This window comes from Puma concolor, chromosome B2 (genome assembly GCF_028749965.1).
Source record: "Puma concolor isolate L17-30 chromosome B2, mPumCon1.1.hap2, whole genome shotgun sequence".
Lineage (NCBI taxonomy): Eukaryota > Metazoa > Chordata > Mammalia > Carnivora > Felidae > Puma > Puma concolor.
In genome coordinates, this window is record NC_141671.1 from 46,071,998 (window position 1) to 46,094,699 (window position 22,702).

Genomic DNA, 22,702 nt, shown 5'->3' on the forward strand with positions numbered 1-22,702 from the left:
AACACTCAATAATCAAATTCTTAGAGGCGCCTGGGTGGCTCAGTGGGTTGGGCATCCGACTTCGGCTCAGGTCACGATCTCGCGGTCCGTGAGTTCGAGCCCCGCGTCGGGCTCTGGGCTGACAGCTCAGAGCCTGGAGCCTGTTTCGGATTCTGTGTCTCCCTCTCTCTCTGCCCCTCCCCCGTTCATGCTCTGTCTCTCTCTGTCTCAAAAATAAATAAAACGTTAAAAAAAATTAAAAAAAATTCTTAAACAGTGCATCCACATGTATTGATTTCTTTAAAAAAAAAAATCAAACTTAAATACAAAACTGTTGCAAGGATTATTGCCACCAAGATTTTTCGATAATTGGACATGACTACTCCCACATGTGTCATTTGCAGGAAGGTGCTTGCAACCCCTCTTACCTCATCATTAGTAAACAAAACTCAAAAGAAAAGAGAGCAGTTGATTCGCTCTTAAGTGGAAAATGCAAAAATTCAAAACACCAGTTTATGAGAGCATTTATCAATTTTTGGTGCCCTAACAGTTAAATTTTTCTCCAAAGTAAATATAATATGCCCTTTAAAATGTATTTGTTGGTAAGTAAATATTCCTTATAAAATTAAAGTGATCTAATAATGATCTAATTATCTAATAAGCATTTAATTAATTTAATTGTTAGATAATTAGGTAATTCCTATTTGTTAAGTAGGTAAAGACTGGATATCTTTACATATGATGACTCTTACTAAGGAATATAGGCCATATGCGCTCGCCTTGCTCAGCTCTTCTATCAGAAACTAGATTTTTTGTTTGTTTTTTAAAACTGTTGTTCAAGCCCCCACTCTCCTCCCTTGTTTTCACTTACTCTGCGTGAACCCTTCCGGAGACTCCTCCCCTTCTCCCCCTGCCGGCCCAGGAATGGCAGAGAACCATGTGGACAATGAGCTCTTGGACTATGAAGATAAGGTGGAGACAGCAGCAGGGGGAGACGGGGCTGAGGCCCCTGCCAAGAAGGATGTCAAGGGCTCCTACGTCTCCATCCACAGCTCTGGCTTTCGTGACTTCCTGCTGAAGCCAGAGTTGCTCTGGGCCATTGTTGACTGTGGCTTTGAGCATCCATCAGAAGTCCAGCATGAGTGCATCCCTCAGGCCATTTTGGGAATGGCCATTCTATGCCAGGCCAAGTCAGGCATGGGAAAGACAGCAGTGTTTGTGCTGCACACACTGCAACAGCCGGAGCCAGTTACTGGACAGGTGTCTGTGCTGGTGATGTGTCACACTCGGGAGTTGGCTCTTCAGATCAGTAAGGAGTATGAGCGCTTCTCTAAATACATGCCCAATGTCAAGGTCGCGGTGTTTTTTGGTGGTCTATCAAGAAGGATGAAGAGGTGCTGAAGAAGAAAACTGCTTGCATAGCATCGTGGGGACCCCTGGCCGCATCCTAGCCCTGGCTCGAAATAAGAGCCTCAATCTCAAACACATTAAACACTTTATCTTGGATGAATGTGATAAGATGCTTGAACAGCTCGACATGCGTCGGGACGTCCAGGAAATTTTTCGCATGACCCCCCATGAGAAGCAGGTCATGATGTTCAGTGCTACCTTGAGCAAAGAGATCCGTCCAGTCTGCCGCAAGTTCATGCAAGACCCAATGGAGATCTTCGTGGATGATGAGACGAAGCTGACGCTGCATGGGTTGCAGCAGTACTATGTGAAACTAAAGGACAACAAGGAGAACCGGAAGCTCTTTGACCTTCTCGATGTCCTTGAGTTCAATCAGGTGATGATCTTTGTGAAGTCTGTGCAGCGTTGCATTGCCCTGGCCCAGCTTCTAGTGGAGCAGAACTTCCCAGCCATTGCCATCCACCGAGGGATGCCCCAGGAGGAGAGGCTTTCTCGTTATCAGCAGTTTAAAGATTTTCAACGACGAATTCTTGTGGCCACCAACCTATTTGGCCGAGGCGTGGACATTGAATGGGTGAACGTTGCCTTCAACTCTGACATGCCTGAGGATTCTGACACCTACCTGCATCAGGTGGCCCGAGCAGGCCGGTTTGGCACCAAGGGCTTGGCCATCACGTTTGTGTCAGATGAAAACAACGCCAAGATCCTCAATGACGCCAAGATCCTCCTACATTGAACAGACACGGTAGAGGACTCACCCATAGTTTTGGAGTGTGACCGTCTGTCCCTCTTCAGGAGATGGCAGCAGGCATGGGGGTGAAGGAGACACTACTGCCACCTGCCCTAGCAACCCCCCACACCCCACCCCATGACTTCCCCCTTTTGCATCACCACCACTCCTATTTCCTGAATCGTCTGAATTTTTTTTAACAAAACTAAAAACAAACAAACAAACAAACAAACACCAGGAATATATACAATGAAATGAGTTTCCTAATACAATATTAAATACTATGTATGCTGACCTAAAATAAAATATTTTAAATTTAAAACCTCTTCTTTAGGATTTGACTTTTGTTTCTTAAAAAGTCTGTAGTGCTGTGGTTATGGAACCCAGATTCACTTTTTTATTACTTTGTTTATCCCTCATCTGAGACTCGTAACCCATTATAACATTTTGTATTATATCATCGAAAAAGGTGAGATTATTTTTATTTTTAGTGAGCTCTGTGCCCAATGTGGGGCTTGAACTAACAACCCCAAGATCAAGAGTTTCATGTTTCACTGACTGAGACATCAGGAGCCCAGGGTGAGATTATTTTTAAATTCATATGAAAGTTTAGGTAATCAGATGTGAAAAGAGTTTGAGGTCCAAAAACACTGAATAAACTGAAGTAAGTGGAATTTGCGAGGGTGTCTTCGATCTCCTTTCAAATTCTCTTACTTCTCAGATATCCTGGGCCTTCCTGCAGTCTCCACTCTACTCCCTGTGAAAATCTGCCATCCCGGAATTTGCTGATAAATTCACATGCAGGTAAGACCAACGCATTTAGTGCCACTTGATGTTAGCTTGTTTTAAATAGAAGGAAAATCTCAGATACTATTAGAACCCAAAGTATTGAGAATGAACTGCGCATGCATTTTGGTAGGTTGGGAACACTTGGTGCTACCTTTGAAACCACCTGCCTGCTTCATTTACTCGTAAGTCCTGTCTAGCTGTAAAATGTTTCTACCATTTAGAAGGTGATTTAGCATATCAGTAGTGTCAATGTCAGCAGGCTGCAGATCTCTTTGTCCTTGACTCTACGACAGAGTTTTACATTAGTGAAGAGCCATTTGTCAGATTTTCAGGTGGCATGAAACTGATAGAGTGAGTGGGGTGAATGGCAGTAAATTATAATCCGAAAGAAACGGATTGCCGAATAAACTGAATTTCACTTTCAACCGGGACAGAATGAATCACGCTTGAAACCCCAAACCCTACTACACCACAGGAAAAGATGGGTACAGGGCAGTCACTGAAAGTGCTCATTGCTTCATTAGTAGAAGTAGAGGGTCTAGAATGATAGGCGGCAGAATTTACTAGTCGGGACATCTGATGCATTTAAAAAGTTTGTTGGAAAACCTCGAATGGAGATTATCAACCAGGAGGGGAAAGACATATAAAATAAATCAGCTGGCAAGGGTTGAAGGAACTGGTGATGTCAAGCTTGGAAAAGTGAAGACTCAGGAGTAAGAAGCTGTCTTCACATTTTTTAAAGTAATCTCTATGCCTGATGTGGCTCTCGAACTCACGACCCCGCGATCAAGAGTCACGTGCTGCACCCTGAGCCAGGCAGGTGCTTCCCTCTTCACATCTTTCAAGGGATCAGTGAGAAAGGGTTAGACTTACTCTGTCAGGCCCTATGAGGGCAGAGTGAAACACACTAATGTAAATAACTCTATCATTCAGAGGTATCTGAAGAAAGGTTTCTTTGCCTCAAGGAGTAGCTAATTCCAGTTAGAGGTAGGCTTGAAGGATAGACTGAATTCTACTTGGCAAGCATAGCTTCAAGAGCCAGATGAATAGTTGGACTGAATGCCTTTTATGGTCTCTTTCAGCCATGAAACTCTGCCACATTTCTATTATAAAATTACAGGGACGAGAATCAGAGTAATCAGAAAATGCTGGTTTACATAGTATTTCTAAATCTTGGGTAAATTTCTTGATCACCTGCATAGTATTTTGACGTTTCTTTTCTATCAAATCCTTTTCTATTTCCAGAACACTCAAAGTGCATTTTTGCTTCATATTGGCAAGTACACATGCTTGATAATTCTTTGCGCTAGGATACTTCTTGGTGACAAACTTCTGCTTTTATTTTTTTTTTCAACGTTTATTTATTTTTTTTGGGGGGGACAGAGAGAGACAGAGCATGAACGGGGTAGGGGCAGAGAGAGAGGGAGACACAGAATCGGAAACAGGCTCCAGGCTCTGAGCCATCAGCCCAGAGCCTGACGCGGGGCTCGAACTCATGGACCGCGAGATCGTGACCTGGCTGAAGTCGGACGCTTAACCGACTGCGCCACCCAGGCGCCCCGAAACTTCTGCTTTTATAATGCAGATGAAAAAATTGTTATACTTTTTCCCTTCAAAATTTCTCATCCATCAATATATTCTTTATAGTAATAATCTTTAAAAAAAATTGAAGGTTTATTTATTTATTTTGAGAGAGAGAGAAAGAGCATGAAATAGAGGGGCCGAGAAAGGGAGAGAAAGAATCTCAAGCAGGCTCCGCGCTGTCAATGCAGAGACTGATGTGGAGCTCAAACCCACAAACTGTGAGATCATGACCTGAGCTGAAATCAAGAGTCGGACGCTTAACTGACTGGGCAACACAGGCGCCCCTGTAGTAATAATCTTTGATGTCAAAGGTTATTGGTTTTGTTGACATTGTGTTTGTAAAGAAACAGACCAACTTTTATCACATTATTTCTGAGTAAACAAAGTGCTGATGTCAGGAAAATGATAACTTTTGTGTAATGGATTTAATGTGTGTCCCATTTAAGGCAGAGCCACCTTTCACAACTATGAATCCTGAGTCAAGAATGGTTACTTTGCATACTTACAAAATGTTTACTGTGTGTCAGACAGTGTCCTGAGGCTTAAAAAGTATCAGTTCGTTTGATGGTCAGAAGGCTAAAAGATATGTACTATTATTATGGCCATGTTATTAAGGAGGCAATAGTGAGGTCAAGTAACTTGTCCAAGGTCACACAGGCAATAAGTATCCCAAGTGCCTAGTGAGGTGGCAGTAAGCCAGTCCTCATGGTCACAGTTCCCTAGCTTTTGTCTCTTCTAACCGAAACCAGGCCCAAAGCCCTCCTGAGGCACGCTTCAAAACTAATTTTATTCTTCCTCTATTTCATTAAAATTAACATTTCTGGTGCATGTATTTCAGCCAGGTAAGGAAAAACAGAAATCTGATTGAAATGAATGAAACTAGGGGGCATTAAACCATGAAGAGATCAGATGCTGGCTTAACATAGTTGCCGCATGGGTGTTCACACTTTAAAGGAAAACGCTTGCTACTTTGCAGTAGTTTCAAAATTTAGGAGGGCCAACTTTTGGGGCGTAGCAGAGGAACGGAAATGCCAATAATCTAGCTCTGCTTTTCTGTATCAGGGTTGTCTATAAATTTTCGTTTGGAAAAATAAAGGAGACGCCATTGCTTAAAATAATAATAAATAGAACCATTGCCCTAATGAACTTGCTGGTTCTTCAGCCCCTCCCTTACCTGCCGTCGGACACATTCCCTCCACCCCCTCCCCATAAGGAAGCACTTAGGGGCTCGCAAAACAGGGCACAGCACCTCTGTGTTCAAAGAACTTCAGGAGGAGTTTCAGGAAGTAATTTTTTAAGTTTTTATTTAAATTCTAGTTAGTTTATTTAATTCCAGTTATACAGTGTTATATTAGTTTCAGGTGTACAATGTAGTGATTCAACTCTTCCATACCGCATCTAATGCTCATCACCGTAATCCCCATCGCCTATTATTTTTAATGTTTATTTATTTATTTTGAGAGAGAGAGAGTGAGCAGGGGAGGGGCAGAGAGAAAGGGAGAGAGAGAATCCCAAGCAGCCTCCACACTGTCAGTGCAGAGCCTGACACGGGGCTCCATCTCACAAACTGAGCCAAAATCCCAAGAGTCAGATGCTTAACCGATTGAGTCACCCATCCTGCCCCCAGTCACCTATTAAACCCATCTCCCCCACCCCTCTCCCGTCTGGTAACCATCAGTTTGTTCTTTATGGTTAAGAGTCTACTTCTTGGTTTGCCTCTCTGTTTTTTTCCCTTTGTTTGTTTGGTGTTTTAAATTCCCACCAACAGTGCAAGAGAGTTCCCCTTTCTCCATATCCTTGCCAACACCTGTTGTTTCTTTTGTTGTTGATTTTAGCCATTCTGACAGGTGTGAGGTGATATCTCACTGTGGTTTTGATTTGTATTTCCCTGATGTTGAGCGTCTTTTCATGTGTGTGTTGGCCAGCTGGGTGTCTTCTTTGGAAAACATGTCTATTCATGTCTTCTGCCCATTAACAGGATTATTCCTTTTTTGAGTGTTGAGTTTTATTTATTTATTTTTTTAAATGTTTATTAATTTTGAGATAGAGAGCACCAGTGGGGGAGGGGAAGAGAGAGAGGGGATAGAGGATCCAAAGCAGGCTTCATGCTGACTGTGGCAAGCCCAATGTGGGGCTCCAACTCACGAACCGTGAGATCATGACCTCAGCCAAAGTCAGATGCTCAACTGACTGAGCCACCCAGGCACCCCTTGGCTGTTGAGTTTGATAAGCTCTTTATATATTTTGGATACTAATCCTTCATCAGATATGTTATTTGGCAACTATCTTCTCCCATTCCATAGGTTGCCTTTTAATTTTGTAGATTGTTTCCTTCGCTGTGCAGAAGCTTTTTATTTTGATGAGGTCCCAATATTTCCTTTGTGCTTTTGTTTGCTTTGCCTCTGGAGATCAGGAAGTAATTTTGAGCAGATGCTTTCAGCCTCTCAGCAATGTGAAATCACACTGCAGAGGTGAATATCTCGGTGACAGGATATTCTATTTGATATGTAGTGCCAACAGTCACATTTCCCAGCATCCTGGCCTTAAAAATGATGGATAGAGCAGAACTTTTAGTACCAAGCAGAACAGGAAATTCACCAGCCACCTCTAGGCTTCCACGGAAGCATTCCTCCTGCCCACCTTAGAAACAATCTGAGTCATCTGGGGTCCTGGAAGCCTTGGCCCCAGGCAGGTGGCCCTTCTCCTGCTTCCTGTCGTTCTTGCTGTTAACTGGCTGAGATTGTATCTGAAAGTGTCTACAACTACTTTGGTGGAGTCAGATTTCTGGTCACGGGTCAGATCACTGCTTGAAGCAGTTTCTTCCTCCACACCCAGCGAATTCTCCAGGGAATCATAAGTGTACATGCAGGTTTCTACGGTCACATATTGTGATATTGAGAGCAGTGGAGAAATGTCTTTCTGGTTCTAGTCAATGATTAACTTTTGAAGGCAGCTGCTCTGCAGCTAGTGTGTGTGTGTGTGTGCGTGTGTGTGTGCGTGTGTGTGTGACATAGAAGACTCATTTTAAGCATTTCTACACAAAGTTACATACTGCTTTTCCTGATCAATTAATGACCCAATTCCAAAGGGAATTGACTATCATTGAGTCAATAGTGATGTAAGTAAATTCCAGAGATCTGCTGTACAACACAATGCCTATAGTTAGCAATAAAGTATTGTGCACTTAAAATTTCATTGAAATGGTCAATTTCATGTTCCCATTAAAAAAAAAAAAGGTGAGGAGAACATAATGAAACTTTTGGAGATGATAGATGTACTTATTACCTGGATTGTGGTGACGGTAACAAGAATGCATACGTATGTTCAAACTAACTAAATGGTATACATTTATTAGGTACAGCCTTTTCTATACCACTCTTTCTCAAGAAAGCTGGAAAAAGAATAAAGTCCCATTTTCTCAGAAATCTCTCAAGTGGTGTAGAGGGGGATTCAGCGTACCTTCTCCCGGATGATGCACTGTGGTCAACAGCTGACTAGACAGCTTTCCACTTACTCCTCTAGCCCCTGGGAGTCCACAGACCAATTCAGTGACATATGCCCAAAGGAATCAACAACTTGATTACAGTTAGGGCTGTATGCCACATTTCCCAGAGAGAAAGCCTCAGATTACCATTTCTACTCAATTCCTACTGATAGATTTCATTTGTTATTACTAACAGTGAGACTCATATCACTATATACATTGGAATCATGCTTTGAGCCTATGGTAAAGCAGATTTCATCAAGACCTTTATAATAAAGGTTTTACATGTGCTTGATGATTATTAAATGCATACGTCCAGCAGATTTGCCCTCTCTTAAATTTCAGTTCCTCGTTTCAACTGAATGTTCAGACTCTGGTATTGGAAAGACCAGCTACCAACCCCAATGTTGCATAAATCAACTTATTATCTTCCCCAGCCAAAATACCACTTCCTCTGGATTCCCCATTTTTTCCCCTATTTCATTAAATAAAGCCTTTTTCTAGTCCCTAGGCTCAGCATTATGTTTAATTGACTCCTCAAAATATTTTCATGATTTAATAGATTTTGGTTTTGTAAGACCATCCTACAGAAATGTTCCTTTTTTGGCATCCAGTCTTTAATCCTTGCAGGTGCCAACAGTGGGACTGTGGTTCCTGGCTATGGAGTTCAGTCCAAATGGTCAGCTTTACCCAAGTGACTGATAATTGAAAGTCAGTCTTTTGTGTATATGTTCGTTAGTCACACTAAGAAATGAGAAAGTAATAAATGAGAGCAAAATGGAGGGTAAAGAAAATATGTAACAGTAGAAATGATTTTTTTTCACAAGTGATGTCAAAATAATAAAAGTAATATAAAAGAAAATCCAATAATTATCAATTACTGCTGCACCTATGTTCTTCCTCAACTAGATCAAATAGAAAACACAGTAATTTCAGCATATTAATCAATGTGTTTTCCCTGGTCTGTGGACCAGCTGCTATATCAGAATCATTAGAGATCTTTTTATTTTAATTTACTTGGTTTTGTTTTGCCCTTTACTATTTAAAAATTATTTAGTTATGGGTGCACCTGGGTGGCTCAGGTGGTTCAGCGTCTGACTCTTGATGTCAGCTCAGGTCATAATCTCACAGTTTGTGGGTTCCAGCCCCCAAACCGGCTCTGTGCTGGCAGTGCAGAGGCTGCTTGGGATTCTCTCTCTCTGCCCCTCCCTCGCTCTCTCTCTCTCTCTCAAAACAAATAAACTTTAAAAAAATTATTTAGTTTTGAAAAACCAATACATGTGCCAAGTAAGTACCAATTTCAATAGTTACAAAGGACACACAGTGAAAAAACAGTGTCTCTCCCATCCCAGCCTCCAACCACTCCATCCACTGTACTGATGTCTTACATTTCTTTCCAGAAACATACCATGAGTGCTCCTAGCAGATATCTTGGTTAATCTGTTCAATATCCATTCTTAACCTCTTGCTATTATGCCTTCCTGTGTGGCAGAAGCTGGAAAACTAAAAATAAATCGCCCAGACTCCATTATAATCAGAGTTCCTGATGTGATTTAGGTTCCTCTAGTCAGGTGCACTTGCATGACACTTGATTTTGAAACGGAGCTAAGTGAGGAGAGAGGGCAAGAGGCATCCATTTTGTTGGTGTGAATAATGGCAGAAGCCACCCAAGTCAGCAGGGTAGCACTGGATTTCCAATTTAGCAGAGGCAGCTTTCTGATGGTAGCGGAGGTGATGCTGCCTTTACAGACAACAGCCTTACCCACAGCCTCCAGATTCCATGTATATACACCTGACTATATCAGTATTGTCAGCTCTCTGGTAACCTAGCTTTGCACTGTTGTTCTTTCGAAATGACTCCAGGAAGCTTAGCTGAAATCCAGTTAGTTATTTGACCACCAGTTCTGAGGCCATTGAAATAGATTCTTTTCTGCTTAAGCTAGCTAATCTCTGCAATTGAATCTTGGCCTATAAAATGTACATAAATGTTTATACTAAAGTTGAGAGAATAATGGCTTTCCCAAATATTCATGTGCTAATCCTTGGAGCCTGTGAATATGCTACATTAAATAGCCGGGGGAAAAATTAAGATGGAATTAATGTGGCTAATCAACTGATTTTAAAATAGGGAGAGTATCCTAGGTTATTCAGGTGGGCCCAGTGTAATTACAAGGATCCTTAAAAGTGGAGGAGAGGTGCAGAAGGAGTCAGTCAGAGGAAGATATCACTATTGAAAAATGATTGGAAAGATGCAAAGTTGCTGGCCTTGAGGACAGAGAAAGGAACTGCAAGTCAAGAAGTCCTAGGTGGCTTCTAGAAGCTGAAAAATGCAATGGACTATATTGAGTATAAAAAATAAATATTGAGAAGGAGTTTGGAAAGAACATTAAATCCTTGTTGTGCTGTAATTGTTTGCAAGGTTTTAAATAACAACAGAAAAAAGAAAATAGAAATTATGTTTCCTCTAATTGCATTTTTTTTTTTTTTGTAGAAGTGTTGGGAATGTTGGCATTCACTGCATTAAAGAAAATAAGTCTTATGAAGTATATTTAATTTCTAGTAATTTCTTTCCAATTAAATGATCTGTCAAGAAAAAAATTTCTTGTTTGGGAATTCTGTTCATGGTGTAATGAGAAATGAAAGGCAGGATATCAATTGTACCGTTTCAATATTTCATGGAGAAGAAAAACTTCAAAATCACACACAACATAATCCATATTATCTTCATTTACATAGTAAAGAGTTTCAAGAAGAAAAAAAGAGAGAAACAACCAATTTTCTCTTTAACCAAACAACAGAAAAAGATTTAGAAAGAAGTCTTTGATAATTAAAAGATATAATTATCTTTGACAATTTGTGAATCTATGGAGACACTGCTTTAGTCAATTACCAAAGAATTGGCTTTTATGGATATATCATTTTCAAATTACTCATACAAACTTACCACAGAATAATTATGTATTTTGCCCATCATCAATCTGTTTCCAAGACAGATGCATTTCTTGTTCAACTGGAATCATAATTTTTATTAAAATAATTTTTTTAAAATTTATTTTAGAGAAAGAGAGCGAGACAGCAAATGTGAGCTGGGGAGAGGGGCAGAGGGAGAGAGAGAGAATCTTAATCAGGCTCTGTGCTTACTGCCTAGCCCAAAGCGGGGCTTGATCCCACAACCCCGGGATCATGACCTGCGTGGAAACCAAGAGTCGATCGCTCAACCGACTGAGCCAACCAGGTGCCCCACAGAATAATAATTTTTAAAGAAAAGGAAAAGTTCAGATTTGTTTGTTTATGCTATTATTTCAATTTACATGGCTATATGCAGCTTTGATCATGAGTTCTGATGAAGATTGATTTTTAATCATTGCAATGTAGTCAAAATATGTGTCTGGCATATGTTTAATGCTCAGTCAGACTTGGGAACTACATGTTTACTGAATATTTACATGTACCAGGTCCTGGCTAAACCAGCAGTAGAAAGACAAACATCTGCACAGAGTTATACATAACGATTTACTAACAACTATGTTCACTAACCTAGGGCTTGTTTTGTATATTGACTCACTTTTTCTTGCAGGGGCAAGGCCCTTCTGAAATTTTAAATGTTTAAAACAGATTATATTCTGAGGGTGAGTAATCAGGGTGAGAGGGAGTGTTTCTCATAATTTTATATTAAAACATTAAGCACAGGTATAGATAGATCAGAGTACAGAAATTGATCGAGTAGATACAAGATTAAGTATATGATAAAGGTTGCATTTCAAATCTGTAGGAGAAATCCAGATTACTGTTCTCAAACGTTATGAATAGCTAATCGTTGAAGCGAAAACAAATCTTAATTACAATATCACTCTATCCACCTTAAATCAAATCCAAATATTTCAGCTTAAGTGAAAAAGTGATATTATACTGACTAGAGCTTTTACGGTTTGTGAAAGTTCAGCAAGCTGTACATTTATAACATAAATAGTTCTGTGATTATATATTATTTATCAATAAACATTTTAAAACTGGGTTAAATGATAGATTATTTTTATAAGTTTGGAGGAGAAAAGACCTTTCAACTGTAACATAAAACTCAAAAGGTCATTAGAAAGAAGTCGATAAGTTTAACTACATACAAGTTTAAACCTTCTGAATGGCATGACAACACTGTCAAAAGTAAACAAACAAACACATCAAGCTGGAAAAACATCTGTTTACACCCTTGTACAGACTCTGTCAAAGCAGGATCCAATCAGCAAAAGAGATCTCTAAATATCTGAAACATAGAGAATCTAATATAGGAATTGTTTTCATTGCTGATGAAGGAGGCGAAAAGCCAAAAAGAGGATGCACCTCAGAGGTTACCAAGAGGAAAATGGAAGATGTGGTACTCCCAGAGCCCAGAACCTAAGGTCAACTAGCTTAAACCAAAACCATGCAGGCCTCTCTGGTGGAGATAGAAGCCAGAGGGACATACTGAATGCTGGATATACTATTTGACCAAGGAGCTAGGGGTGGATTATCCCTTCTTCTGGACCCCTGTGTTAGTCTCTGCTGCTATAACAAATCAACCCAGATTATGTGGTTTAAAACAAGAAATACTTATTATTTTACAGTCTGGCATTCAGATGTCTGAAACAGGCCTCAGAAGGCTAAAAAGATGTCAGCAGGCTGCACTTCTTTATGGAGGCTCTAGAGGAGTATCTGTTTCCTTGGTTTTTCCAGCTTCTGGAAGCTACCTGCCTTGGGTCAGGGCCTCTTCCTTCCTCTTCAAAGACAACAAATGACTGGTTAAGCCCTCCTACTGCCATCTTTCTGGTTCTTGAACTTCCAGCACCCTCTTCTATTTTTAAGGATCCTTGTGATCATATAGGCCCCACCTGGATAACCCAGGATGCTCTCTTTATTTTAAGGTCAGCTGATTTGTAAACATAATATCATCTGCAACCCAATTCCCTCTTGCCATGTAACATAACATGTTCTTCTAGGGATTACAACCTAGGTGTCTTGGAGGGGCCATTATTCTGCCTTTCACACCTTCCAATCTTCCACCAGGGACTCTCATTGTCCAAACTCAGCTAAAAGCCAAATGGGAGAGCAGTGTGCATGGGTCAGTGCCTCATATCTCTCTACCACCCCATACATACCAAGGGGAAAAGGAGAAATGAATCTAAGAGCAAATAGATACCAGAAAAATTACTAATATTCCTGGGGGGGGGGGGTAGAGTTCTTAGAAATCAATGAGAATATGATTAATAACAAAAATAGAAAAATAAACCAAGGATATGGCTTTGTGAGTTGGCAATTTTTAGACAAAGAAATAAAAGTAGTCAATCTACAAAGATTCTCGGCCTCCTTGATATAAATTCAAACGATAAGGATCAATATTTCTCCTACCATGTGGACTAAATTGAAAAGATTTTTAACACTCAGTTTTGGTGGCTGTATAAACTGTTGAAAATGAGTAATTGGTACAACATTTTTAGGTGGCTTTTGATCTAGAAATTCCACCTCTATGAAAAGTTTCACACAAGTATGCAAAAGCATTATGTATAAAGATGTTCACTGAGGCGGTATTTATGGTACCGAAAAATAAAACAACCTGGAAATAATCCAGAAAACCATTAACATAAACTTGGTTATGGTCAGGAAAGAAATGGAATATACCATTTGAAGCAATGACTTGATAGGGAAATAAATACATTGGCATGGGACTCTGCCTATTGATGGAATGAAAAAGCACAATTGCCGAGCAATATGTGTAGCATAATTATAAGCCGTTTACGTGTAGGAACATGAACAAAAATTCCAGCTAATACAAACCAGACTGTTATAGTGATTGCTCTGAAATGTGGGAGTCTTAGGGACTTTCACCTTTCACTTTACACATTGTCGTACTGTTTGAATTTTGTACAATATGTATTTTTTATATAATCAGAAGAGGCGCATAAAAATGTGGATATGATTACATATGAATTTAAGAACAGGCCAATTTAAAAATTTATATTGGATTATTCATTTTCAATTTATTCATCCTGTGTCCTGGTTAAAACATTCTCCTTTCAACATGAATGAATGGATGGATGAATGAATGAATGAATGAATGAATACGAGAGCTTCCCTCTCAGGCCTCTTACCGTCTGACATTTCTGTCAATAAATTTGTTTAGAGAGTTCCTCTTTCTCAGGGTCTTCCCCCCACAAAGGAAACCATCCCCATGTGCTTTCAATTCCTGTCTCTACAAAGTGTCTGCCATGAAGTTCCTTTCCCTTTTATTTTTATTTAAATAATATTCTAATAGACCCATCAAAAACTAACAGTCATTTGGGGAAGAGAGATCTGAATGTGGGCTTCCATTAGAAATGGGAATTCCTGGGGTGCCTGGGTGGCTCAGTCAGTGAAGCATCTGGCTTCAGCTCAGTTCATGATCTCACGGTGGGTGAGTTTGAACCCGGTATCAGGCTCTGTGCTGAGAGCTCAGAGCCTGGAGCCCGCTTGGGATTCTGTGTCTCCCTCTCCCTCTGCCCTTCTGCTCAAGCTTTGTCTCTCTCTCTTTCGAAAATAAACATTAAAAAAAAAAAAAAGGAATTCCTACAAGGCTGTGTCTATTGGCATAATATCCTGTCCCTGGGTTTCGTCTTTTAACAAAACCCTGTTGCGTGGTGATCACATCTTTCTGCTTTCTAAATGTTTTATTTGTTTAATCGGATTCTGAAACATTGAGCCTGTCTCCAAATTCTGGGTTCTTGTTTCTAATCTCATTTGAGGTAAAACCGCACTCAGGTAGTGAATGACTAACTTCCAAGTCAGCAGGTCATGACTTTTTTTGCCCACAACCTTGTAGTGTTGTTAACAGACCGGTTTTCTTCATTCTTTGTACACTCTTCAGGGGTGAGAGGTAAGGTTTGGAGAACACAGTGGTGAACCTCTGATGGAAAGAGAGCGTGCGCGCATGCGTACAAGCACAACTACGTGTCTCCACAGGGGCTGATGAAACCCAGACTTCACCTTAAGGAGTGGCTGCTTTGGGGTGGACTATGGAATAGATAAGACTCTTCCAGCATTTCTCTCCCACTGTCAGCATTTATTTCCCTACCCTCTCCCACTCCGTAATTATTAGAAAAAATTACGACCTTGTAATGAAGAGGATGTACTTCTTCAGGTTTTTTGAGATAACATTTCTAAGAAATTCAGGTATGTAAAAATTAACTTAAAACTATTTCTTCATTGTTTATCGGGCTGTCTTCACTAAAAAGAGATAAGGGACCACTGAGTTAAGCAGATATCTTAGGTAATCACATCTTGGCTAATCATCTCCAGGAAGAGTTTGTTGCAGAGTGGTGAATAACTCATTTATAAGACAGCATTCATAAGAAGGAAAATCTGATCTAATCACCAAAGTAGTAATTCCTTGATTTGAAATTTCAAAGACACAGAGACATAATTTCACAGTGTCTTTCTATTGTTAAATTTAGGACATAGTTATCGAGTACCTCCTGTGTGTTAATGGCTGGCAAGACTGCAGAACATAGGGAGGACATAGTTCCAGTCGTCAAGGACATCACCATGGTAACATGAAATGAAAGTTGCATGATATTAGCTATATTACAAAAGAAAGCACACCAAACATCCTAGGAGGAGTATAAGGAGAATGTTTATGAAGAAGGGGAGTACACTTTTAAGAAAGGAGTCATGTAGCAGGTGGCACATGAGAAGTAATACAGATGATTTGTATCGTGTACTTGGGAAATGCAGCTTCCTTCCTTACACCATAAGTTCCACGATGGTAGGAACCATGACTCTTTCATCACTTCTCTACGCCCATCTATACAAGCACCTTGTTCAGTACTTCGCACAGAGTAGGTCTTCAATGGATGCTTAAAGGCGGGGAAAGAAATTGACATCAAGTGTGTACTCTGTGCCTTTCCTGGTTGATCTATACAACAGATCTTTGAAGAAAGGTTCCTTTATATACTCCTCCTACCTCTTTCTCTCTTCCCTTCTCCTTTTTAAACATTATTTTATTTATTTATTTAAAGTAGGCTCCCTGCCCAACATAGGGCTTGAACTCATGACCCTGGGATCAAGAGTTAGATGCTCTACTGACTGAGCAAGCCAGCTGCCCCATCTTTGCTCCTGCTCTTAAACAAAAGAAGAAATCATAGCTCAAGGAACAAATGGCCTTGAGAGAAGTTGGAACATTAGCTATGGCGTTAGCACTGTGTTCAAGCACAGGCTCTGCCACTTAATACTTATGTGAACTTAGACAAGGTAATTACTGGCCTTAGTTTCCTGCTCTTTAAAATGGGGATGATGATACTATGACTTATAGCCTTGCAATGAGGATCACATCAGATGAGATATATGAAGTGTGTAGGTCATTGCCCAAGACTTAAAATGGTCAGATGGTGTTAGCTCTTATTAATGTTGCTGTTGTTGCTAACATTGTGAAACAAGAAATATTACCTACTTCACTGATGTATTTTAAGGAACACGTTCAGATTATGTGCTATTAATGTGTAAAAAACTGTTAAAATAGTCTCGATAAGGTACAAGATTATTCTGTGAAGATATTTAATGGTGAAGGAGGGTTAGGAGGCCAAGGAGGCTACATATGTAGGGTTTACTAGACCAGGCAGACTGGACTGACAATCTGAACAGTGTTAAAGAGTTAGAAGAGATATGGTATAAGATAGAGGAAAAGGGTGGGAAAGGAAGAATGAAAAAAGGAGGAAGACAGTGTCTAGGAAACTAAAGGTGGGGAAAAGATAGGCCAAATATAAAATTATGGAGGGTCCAAATCAGAGACGTGACCATCAAGAGAATAAAAGGGGACAGGGTCCACGTTGAAGACAAATCTCTTCTGTAAAGTAGGTAGACAGTGTGTGTGCAGATCATTTAGAATGACTAGGTTCCCTGGTTGTAAACTGGAGGTATTAGTACAAGCCTAAGTATTGTACTATGTTTCACTCGAACTTGCCCTCAGATACTTAAGTAGATGCGAGGAAAGGCAATGCTGGGTGAGGAGATGTGGGTGGGTGGACAAGGAGATTGAGAAGAGCTGCTTTGAGCCATGTATAGAATGTAGTGTGGTGGGGGAGTGGCGAGACCTGGCCCAGAAACCAGCAGAACAGAATGTGAGTGGGGCGCCTGGGAGGCTCAGTCAGTGGAGTGTCCAACTTCGGCTCAGGTCATGATCTCGTGGTCCATGAGTTCAAGCTCCGTGTCAGGCTCTGTGCTGGCAGCTCAGAGCCTGGAGCCTGCTTCCGATTCTGTGTCTCCCTCTCTCTCTGCCCCTCCCCGCTCATGCTCTGTCTCTGTCAAAAATAAATTAACGTTAAAAAAAAATTAAAAAAAAAAAAGAACAGAATGTGAGCTCTCAGGAACATGCCAAGAAGAACGTCTTGGTTAATGAGCTTCTTTTGCTTTGGCAGGCATTTTAATTCTGGGCATCAAAATAATATCAGAACGGGTGGTTTAAGAGTTCCAATGTCAGAGGGGACATGCCCTGCATTGTCATCTGGACAATTAAGGAAGTTATAAGGGATTTGAAATAAAATTTCCACTTCTTTTGGAGCCTGGGTGGCTCAGTTGGTTGAGTGTCCGACTCTTGATTTCGGCTTAGGTCATGATCTCATGGTTTGTGAGATCAAGCCCCACATCAGGCTCTGTGCTGACAGCACGGAGCCTGCTTGGGATTCTCTCTCTCTCCCTCTCTCTCTCTGTCCCTCCCCTGCTCATGCACGCACTTTCTCTCTCTCTCTCTCTCTCTCTCTCCCAGAATAAAGAAACGTTAAAAAAAAATTAAAAAGAAATCCACTTCTTGTTTCAGAAACAATTCCTCACTGGGTAAGCAGAAACACAGAAATGTAACAATTTGTTGAGTGTCTTTTAGTGTCACAGTAGGCCAGATGCAGGAGTGGTAATGCCCAAGGGATAATAAATACAGACAGAACCCTCTGTTGAGAGTGCCCTTGGGTTACTACTAAACAAACAAACAACTTTTCTGTCATTTATACAAATTCACAAGGGAAGAAAACACAGATGACTAATATTTTTGTTTTCAGATAGGCTACCTTGTGGTAGAGTAACTTGTGATGTGTACGAATGTCACCTTCTGCTTATTGGGCAACAGTTCATTTGTATTTACTGCTTAAAATTTGCAAAGTGATATAAGTAAGAATATTGCAAATATATTACTAATGTGAGAACGTGCTCCATTCACTGGTCTGTGCCATTTTTTTGTGCAGATTTTCTGCCATCAGGTGGATTTTACTTAAATAAGCATATGTTCAAAACAGTTAAGCTTATCTTAGACTTTAGCTGGAAATCAGATTTCTTAATGGCAGAGTTTGTGTTTGCTGTGTTGCATCTCTCACAGTGCCCAGAACACAGTGCCTTGTATATGAACTTAGATGTTTTTTATGTTAGAAAAAAAAACAACAACACACAATTGATTGAGGGTAGTGGGTGCTTAATCAATGCTTATTGAATCAAAATTTATATCTAATTTTTTGGGATGGGTCCATTTTTATGCGTGACTGTGAATGTGACTGATAAAGGCATCCCAGGGTTTCAGTTCTACATCTGCCTGTTGTCCTGGCTGTCTGAATCCTCTTGCTTGTCCTTCTCACCAGCCAATTTCAATGTACCCCTTGGGGCTCCTCCAAAATTCCTCTTTGAGGGCAGGGACTATGTTTTCTATCTCTATATTTATGACAGAGCAGGTGCTGATCTATCTTGGGTGATCAGCAAAGTTTGTTGAGTTGAATGAACGAGTACTCATGACTTGAAATTCTTGATGTAATAATGTGTGTATAACTGAATTACCTGATATTTGAAAAAAGCAAATATATTTGTCATTGGGACTACCTAAAACATCTGGCCCCTCAGAAGAGACGAGCTTTAACATTTTTGAAAAATAATGCTTCTTGAAAGAGACTGTGTTTGAGAGCCTATGAGGTTCTATGGCTCACCTATTATACACCAGCTCTGTGATGACACTACTGTCTGAATAAAGCGTGAATAACATTATTAAAAAGGTAATTTCAGTTGGCAAAGTGTTGAGTCATTTGGATGGGCCCATCATGTATTAAATTGAATTTCTTCTTAGTGTGCAATAATGAAAAGTGTTTAGAGTGATCATATGTGTGAGCACATCCCCCAAATTGCTAGCAAAGTAGCAGGATTTTGTTGCAAGCTGATGGGTCACCAGTTTGAGCAGGGAGATTTTCCAGCTTCAATGACCTCATAATATAGGCATTGTGTTTGAGATTATTATTTCCTGCAATTGTTTTCTAAAGAATAATTTTAAAAATTCAGATTATACATTGATGCAATTTGTGCGTAAGTATACAGTAAACTAGCTAAGTCAAAATAAGAGAACAATAAGAAAACTGGCCAGGAAATCTAGTAAGTAATGTGGAACTAGAAAAAAGAAACAAACAAAATTAGTTGCCTGTAAGTTTTGAGCTAAATGAATGTTTTTAAAAATAACACAATCGAGTTGATATTTAATTTAATTTCCTTCAGAATAATTTTCCTGCTTAGAACAGTTTTTACCAGAAGGAAAGATGGTAGGTGATTTTTTTCAATATAGATATCTTCTGATAAATTCCTAAAAAAAATTGGTAAAAATGATTGCGGTTTAGTGAATTTGGTTGGTCTGGAGTTATGTCATTTTCACAGGGATTATAATATTTTCTTTGATGCCAGATCAATACCTTCAGTAGGGAGCAGAAAAAGAGAAAGTGATGGTTGGAGTGGTATTAGTCCATTTGTCTGGGAATACAAAGAAGGGTGAAGACAGATGGATAGAGAAAACCTAATTTATTATAAGGTAACAATAAAGAAAACAAATGCAAAAACATGGTTTGTTTTTTGGTGAAAGGTATTTGAGGTCAGATCTGAATACAGGGCAGTATGAGATTATCTTTTCACCATATTTTCTACCATCCCATTAAGAATGATTGCTGAGGAAAGCAAGGCTTTGAACTGAGTACTGGCTATATGAAAATGTACAAAATGTAGTGCCATACTTTGAAGTCTCATTGGGGAAGTCAGACTCACAAGATGGAAAGACCGCCATGGAGTAATTAATAGCAAACATTTGCTTAATACTTAAACGTTTAGAACATAGTTTTATGTGCCATTTTGTAAATTTAAAAAATTAATTTGTAGATTTCATTCTTCTTTTGGGACTTTCTCTGGCTTTACCTTTGGAAGATGGCAATAACTCTGGGATTGTGATTTACTTCAATGTTCTCAACCTTTCTTATGGCTTCTGTTCCCTGATCCTTCTAACTTCTTTTAGGATCCAGTACCCCAACATTACCTCAATGGGATGTTGTCCTCTGAATATGCAAAGTGATTTTCTTATTCCGATTTTCAAAATTGTAAAGTACCTGGTTTATTATGGAAATAAAACAGATCCTGAAATTTCTATGATAGAATTGACTGTAAATGTGTTTATCTTGTTGTCAGATCACGTGACCTGACTTCTAGTTAAGAAAATCAGGTCACCGTATCTACTTGTGGTCTCCTTATCAATCATTTAGACACTGAAGCATTTAACTGACTTCTAACTTTTCTGTTATATATATTCTGAAATTATACCTTCAAAGGTATCCTTATTGTCAAATCCAGTGGTCTTCTTTCCTCCTTCTCTTTGTTTTCTTTAACCTCTCTTTAGTTCTACACATTGGTCTTTCTTCTTGAAATGTCTGGGATCCTAGAGACCTAGGGATTTAGTTCTCTTCGTTTCGTATTTTCCTTTGTCTCCTTTCATGAATCCTCTTTTGCCTCTCAATAGGCTCATTCTTTCAAATTTTTAAATCATTTAATTTCTTATGGGCAGCTGGAGACACACAGGTTTCTCTAAACTCAGGAATAGTCTGTTTGCATATCCACCAGCATCCCTTACTTCTATGACTCCTCCAGGCTGAAATTACTGCCTTCCTCCAAGATTTAGTTCCATTTGTACTGGCTTCCAGAAGTTGGCCTTGCCTATGGTAATTTATTTTCCTTTCAATTCTCAGGCATTTTCACCTTCACTACCTCATACTTTCAAAAAACTACGTGTCCATGTCTTACTTCCTAGTTAGCATGCAAAATCTTTAAGGATAAGGGCTGTACATCAGCTTTTGTTTGTCTGTTTCTTTGCTTGGTAGGGGACAAGGAACATAATACTCCACAAATATTTGTTGAAGGAGGGGATCAAGACAGTGGAGTAGGAAGGTCCTGAGCTTACCTCCTCCCACAGACACACCAAAACTGACAAATACGTATAGGACAGCAATCTCTGAGGATGAACTAACTGAAGGCTAACAGAACAGACCTTACACAAGTGAGGATATAAAGCAAAAACCACACTGAGATGGGCAGAAGAGGTGGAGACGCAGTCCAGTCAGGACCCACAGCCTGTGACCCACAGCAGTGACCCACAAGTGGAGGGATATCATAACCATGGAGGCCTTGAGGAACAAGGGGTCCAAATCCCACATTGGGCTCCTCAGCTCAGAGAACCTGTACTGGGGAGACAAGCACCCCGAATGGCTTTGCAAACCAGCAGGGCTTAGGTCTGCAGAGTCAGAGGGCAGCAGGAAACTGAGACTTTGTTCTTAAAGAGCCCACATACAATCTCACTCACTCTGAGTTCCAGTGCAATGGCGACAGTTTGAAAAGCCCCTGGGTATCATGTGAAGGAGAGCCATTGACTAATTTTAAGGCATGTGCTGGAGAGGCAGGGATCTGTTAGAACATTCTTCAGAGACGGAAGGATTGGTGGGCACCATTTTCTTGTCACTTCCCTTCCACCCAGCTGGCTCAGCACTGGTGGGTGCCATTTCTGACACTGTCCACCTCTTGTGCTAGCACCAGCGTTCCCCTACGGACTCACCTTATCCGACCTGCCCAACCCAGCTCAGCACTCCTCCCAAGTGGCACGCCACCCTCCCTAGCAGCTCTCAAGAGCTCCCTTTGCCCCACCACACCTTGTGGGAGGTCCTGGCCAGCATCAGTGGTCCCTCCAAGTGCCCCCACACTGGGGGGCCCAGGCTTGCACACTAGCGTGCCTTCAACAGTCACAACTGGACCTTATAGACAGCCACAGTGGAGGCCGGCCCTGCCCTCCAGCAGGCCCAGGGATGTAAAGTTGGGCAGGTGTGCAGGGGACCAAACTCACACAACAGTGTGCCTGTAGCAGCCGCAGCCAGGTATCTTAGCCAGACGGGCTCAGGGCCAGCCGCACTTAATAGCATGTGTGTAGCAGCCCTACCAGGGGCTAGCATACTGTCACAGCAGGGCAAAGCCTCATACAACAGCAAGTCCTCACCAATCGTGATCCAGCCACAATAGGAGGGTGCACGTAGCTCACACAAGAAACACCTTTGGGACACTGGCTCAGTTGGCTAAGAGACTCACTTCAGATTTAAAGTCATACAAAGACTGGTAGCAAAGGAATGGAAAAAAATATTTCATGCAAATGGAAATGAAAAGAAAGGTGTGGTAGCAATTCCTGTATCAAACAAAGACTGTGACAAGAGACAAAGAAGGGCATAAATAATGATTATATGATTACATATAATAATGATTAATAATGATAAAGAGATTATCCAACAAGAGCATATAACTCTTGTAAATATCTATGCACATAACAAAGGGGACCTAAATACATAAAGCAAACATTAACAGACATAAAGGGAGAAAATGATGGCAATACATTAACAGTAGGGGGTTTTAAC

The 22,702-nt window shown here is 40.4% G+C and overlaps 1 pseudogene; it reads left to right on the plus strand.

Annotated features, from left to right (window-relative positions):
• The first annotated feature begins 749 nt into the window (after nt 1-749).
• On the plus strand, nt 750-2,125 carry LOC147580974 (spliceosome RNA helicase DDX39B pseudogene; annotated as a pseudogene).
• The last annotated feature ends 20,577 nt before the right edge of the window (nt 2,126-22,702 follow it).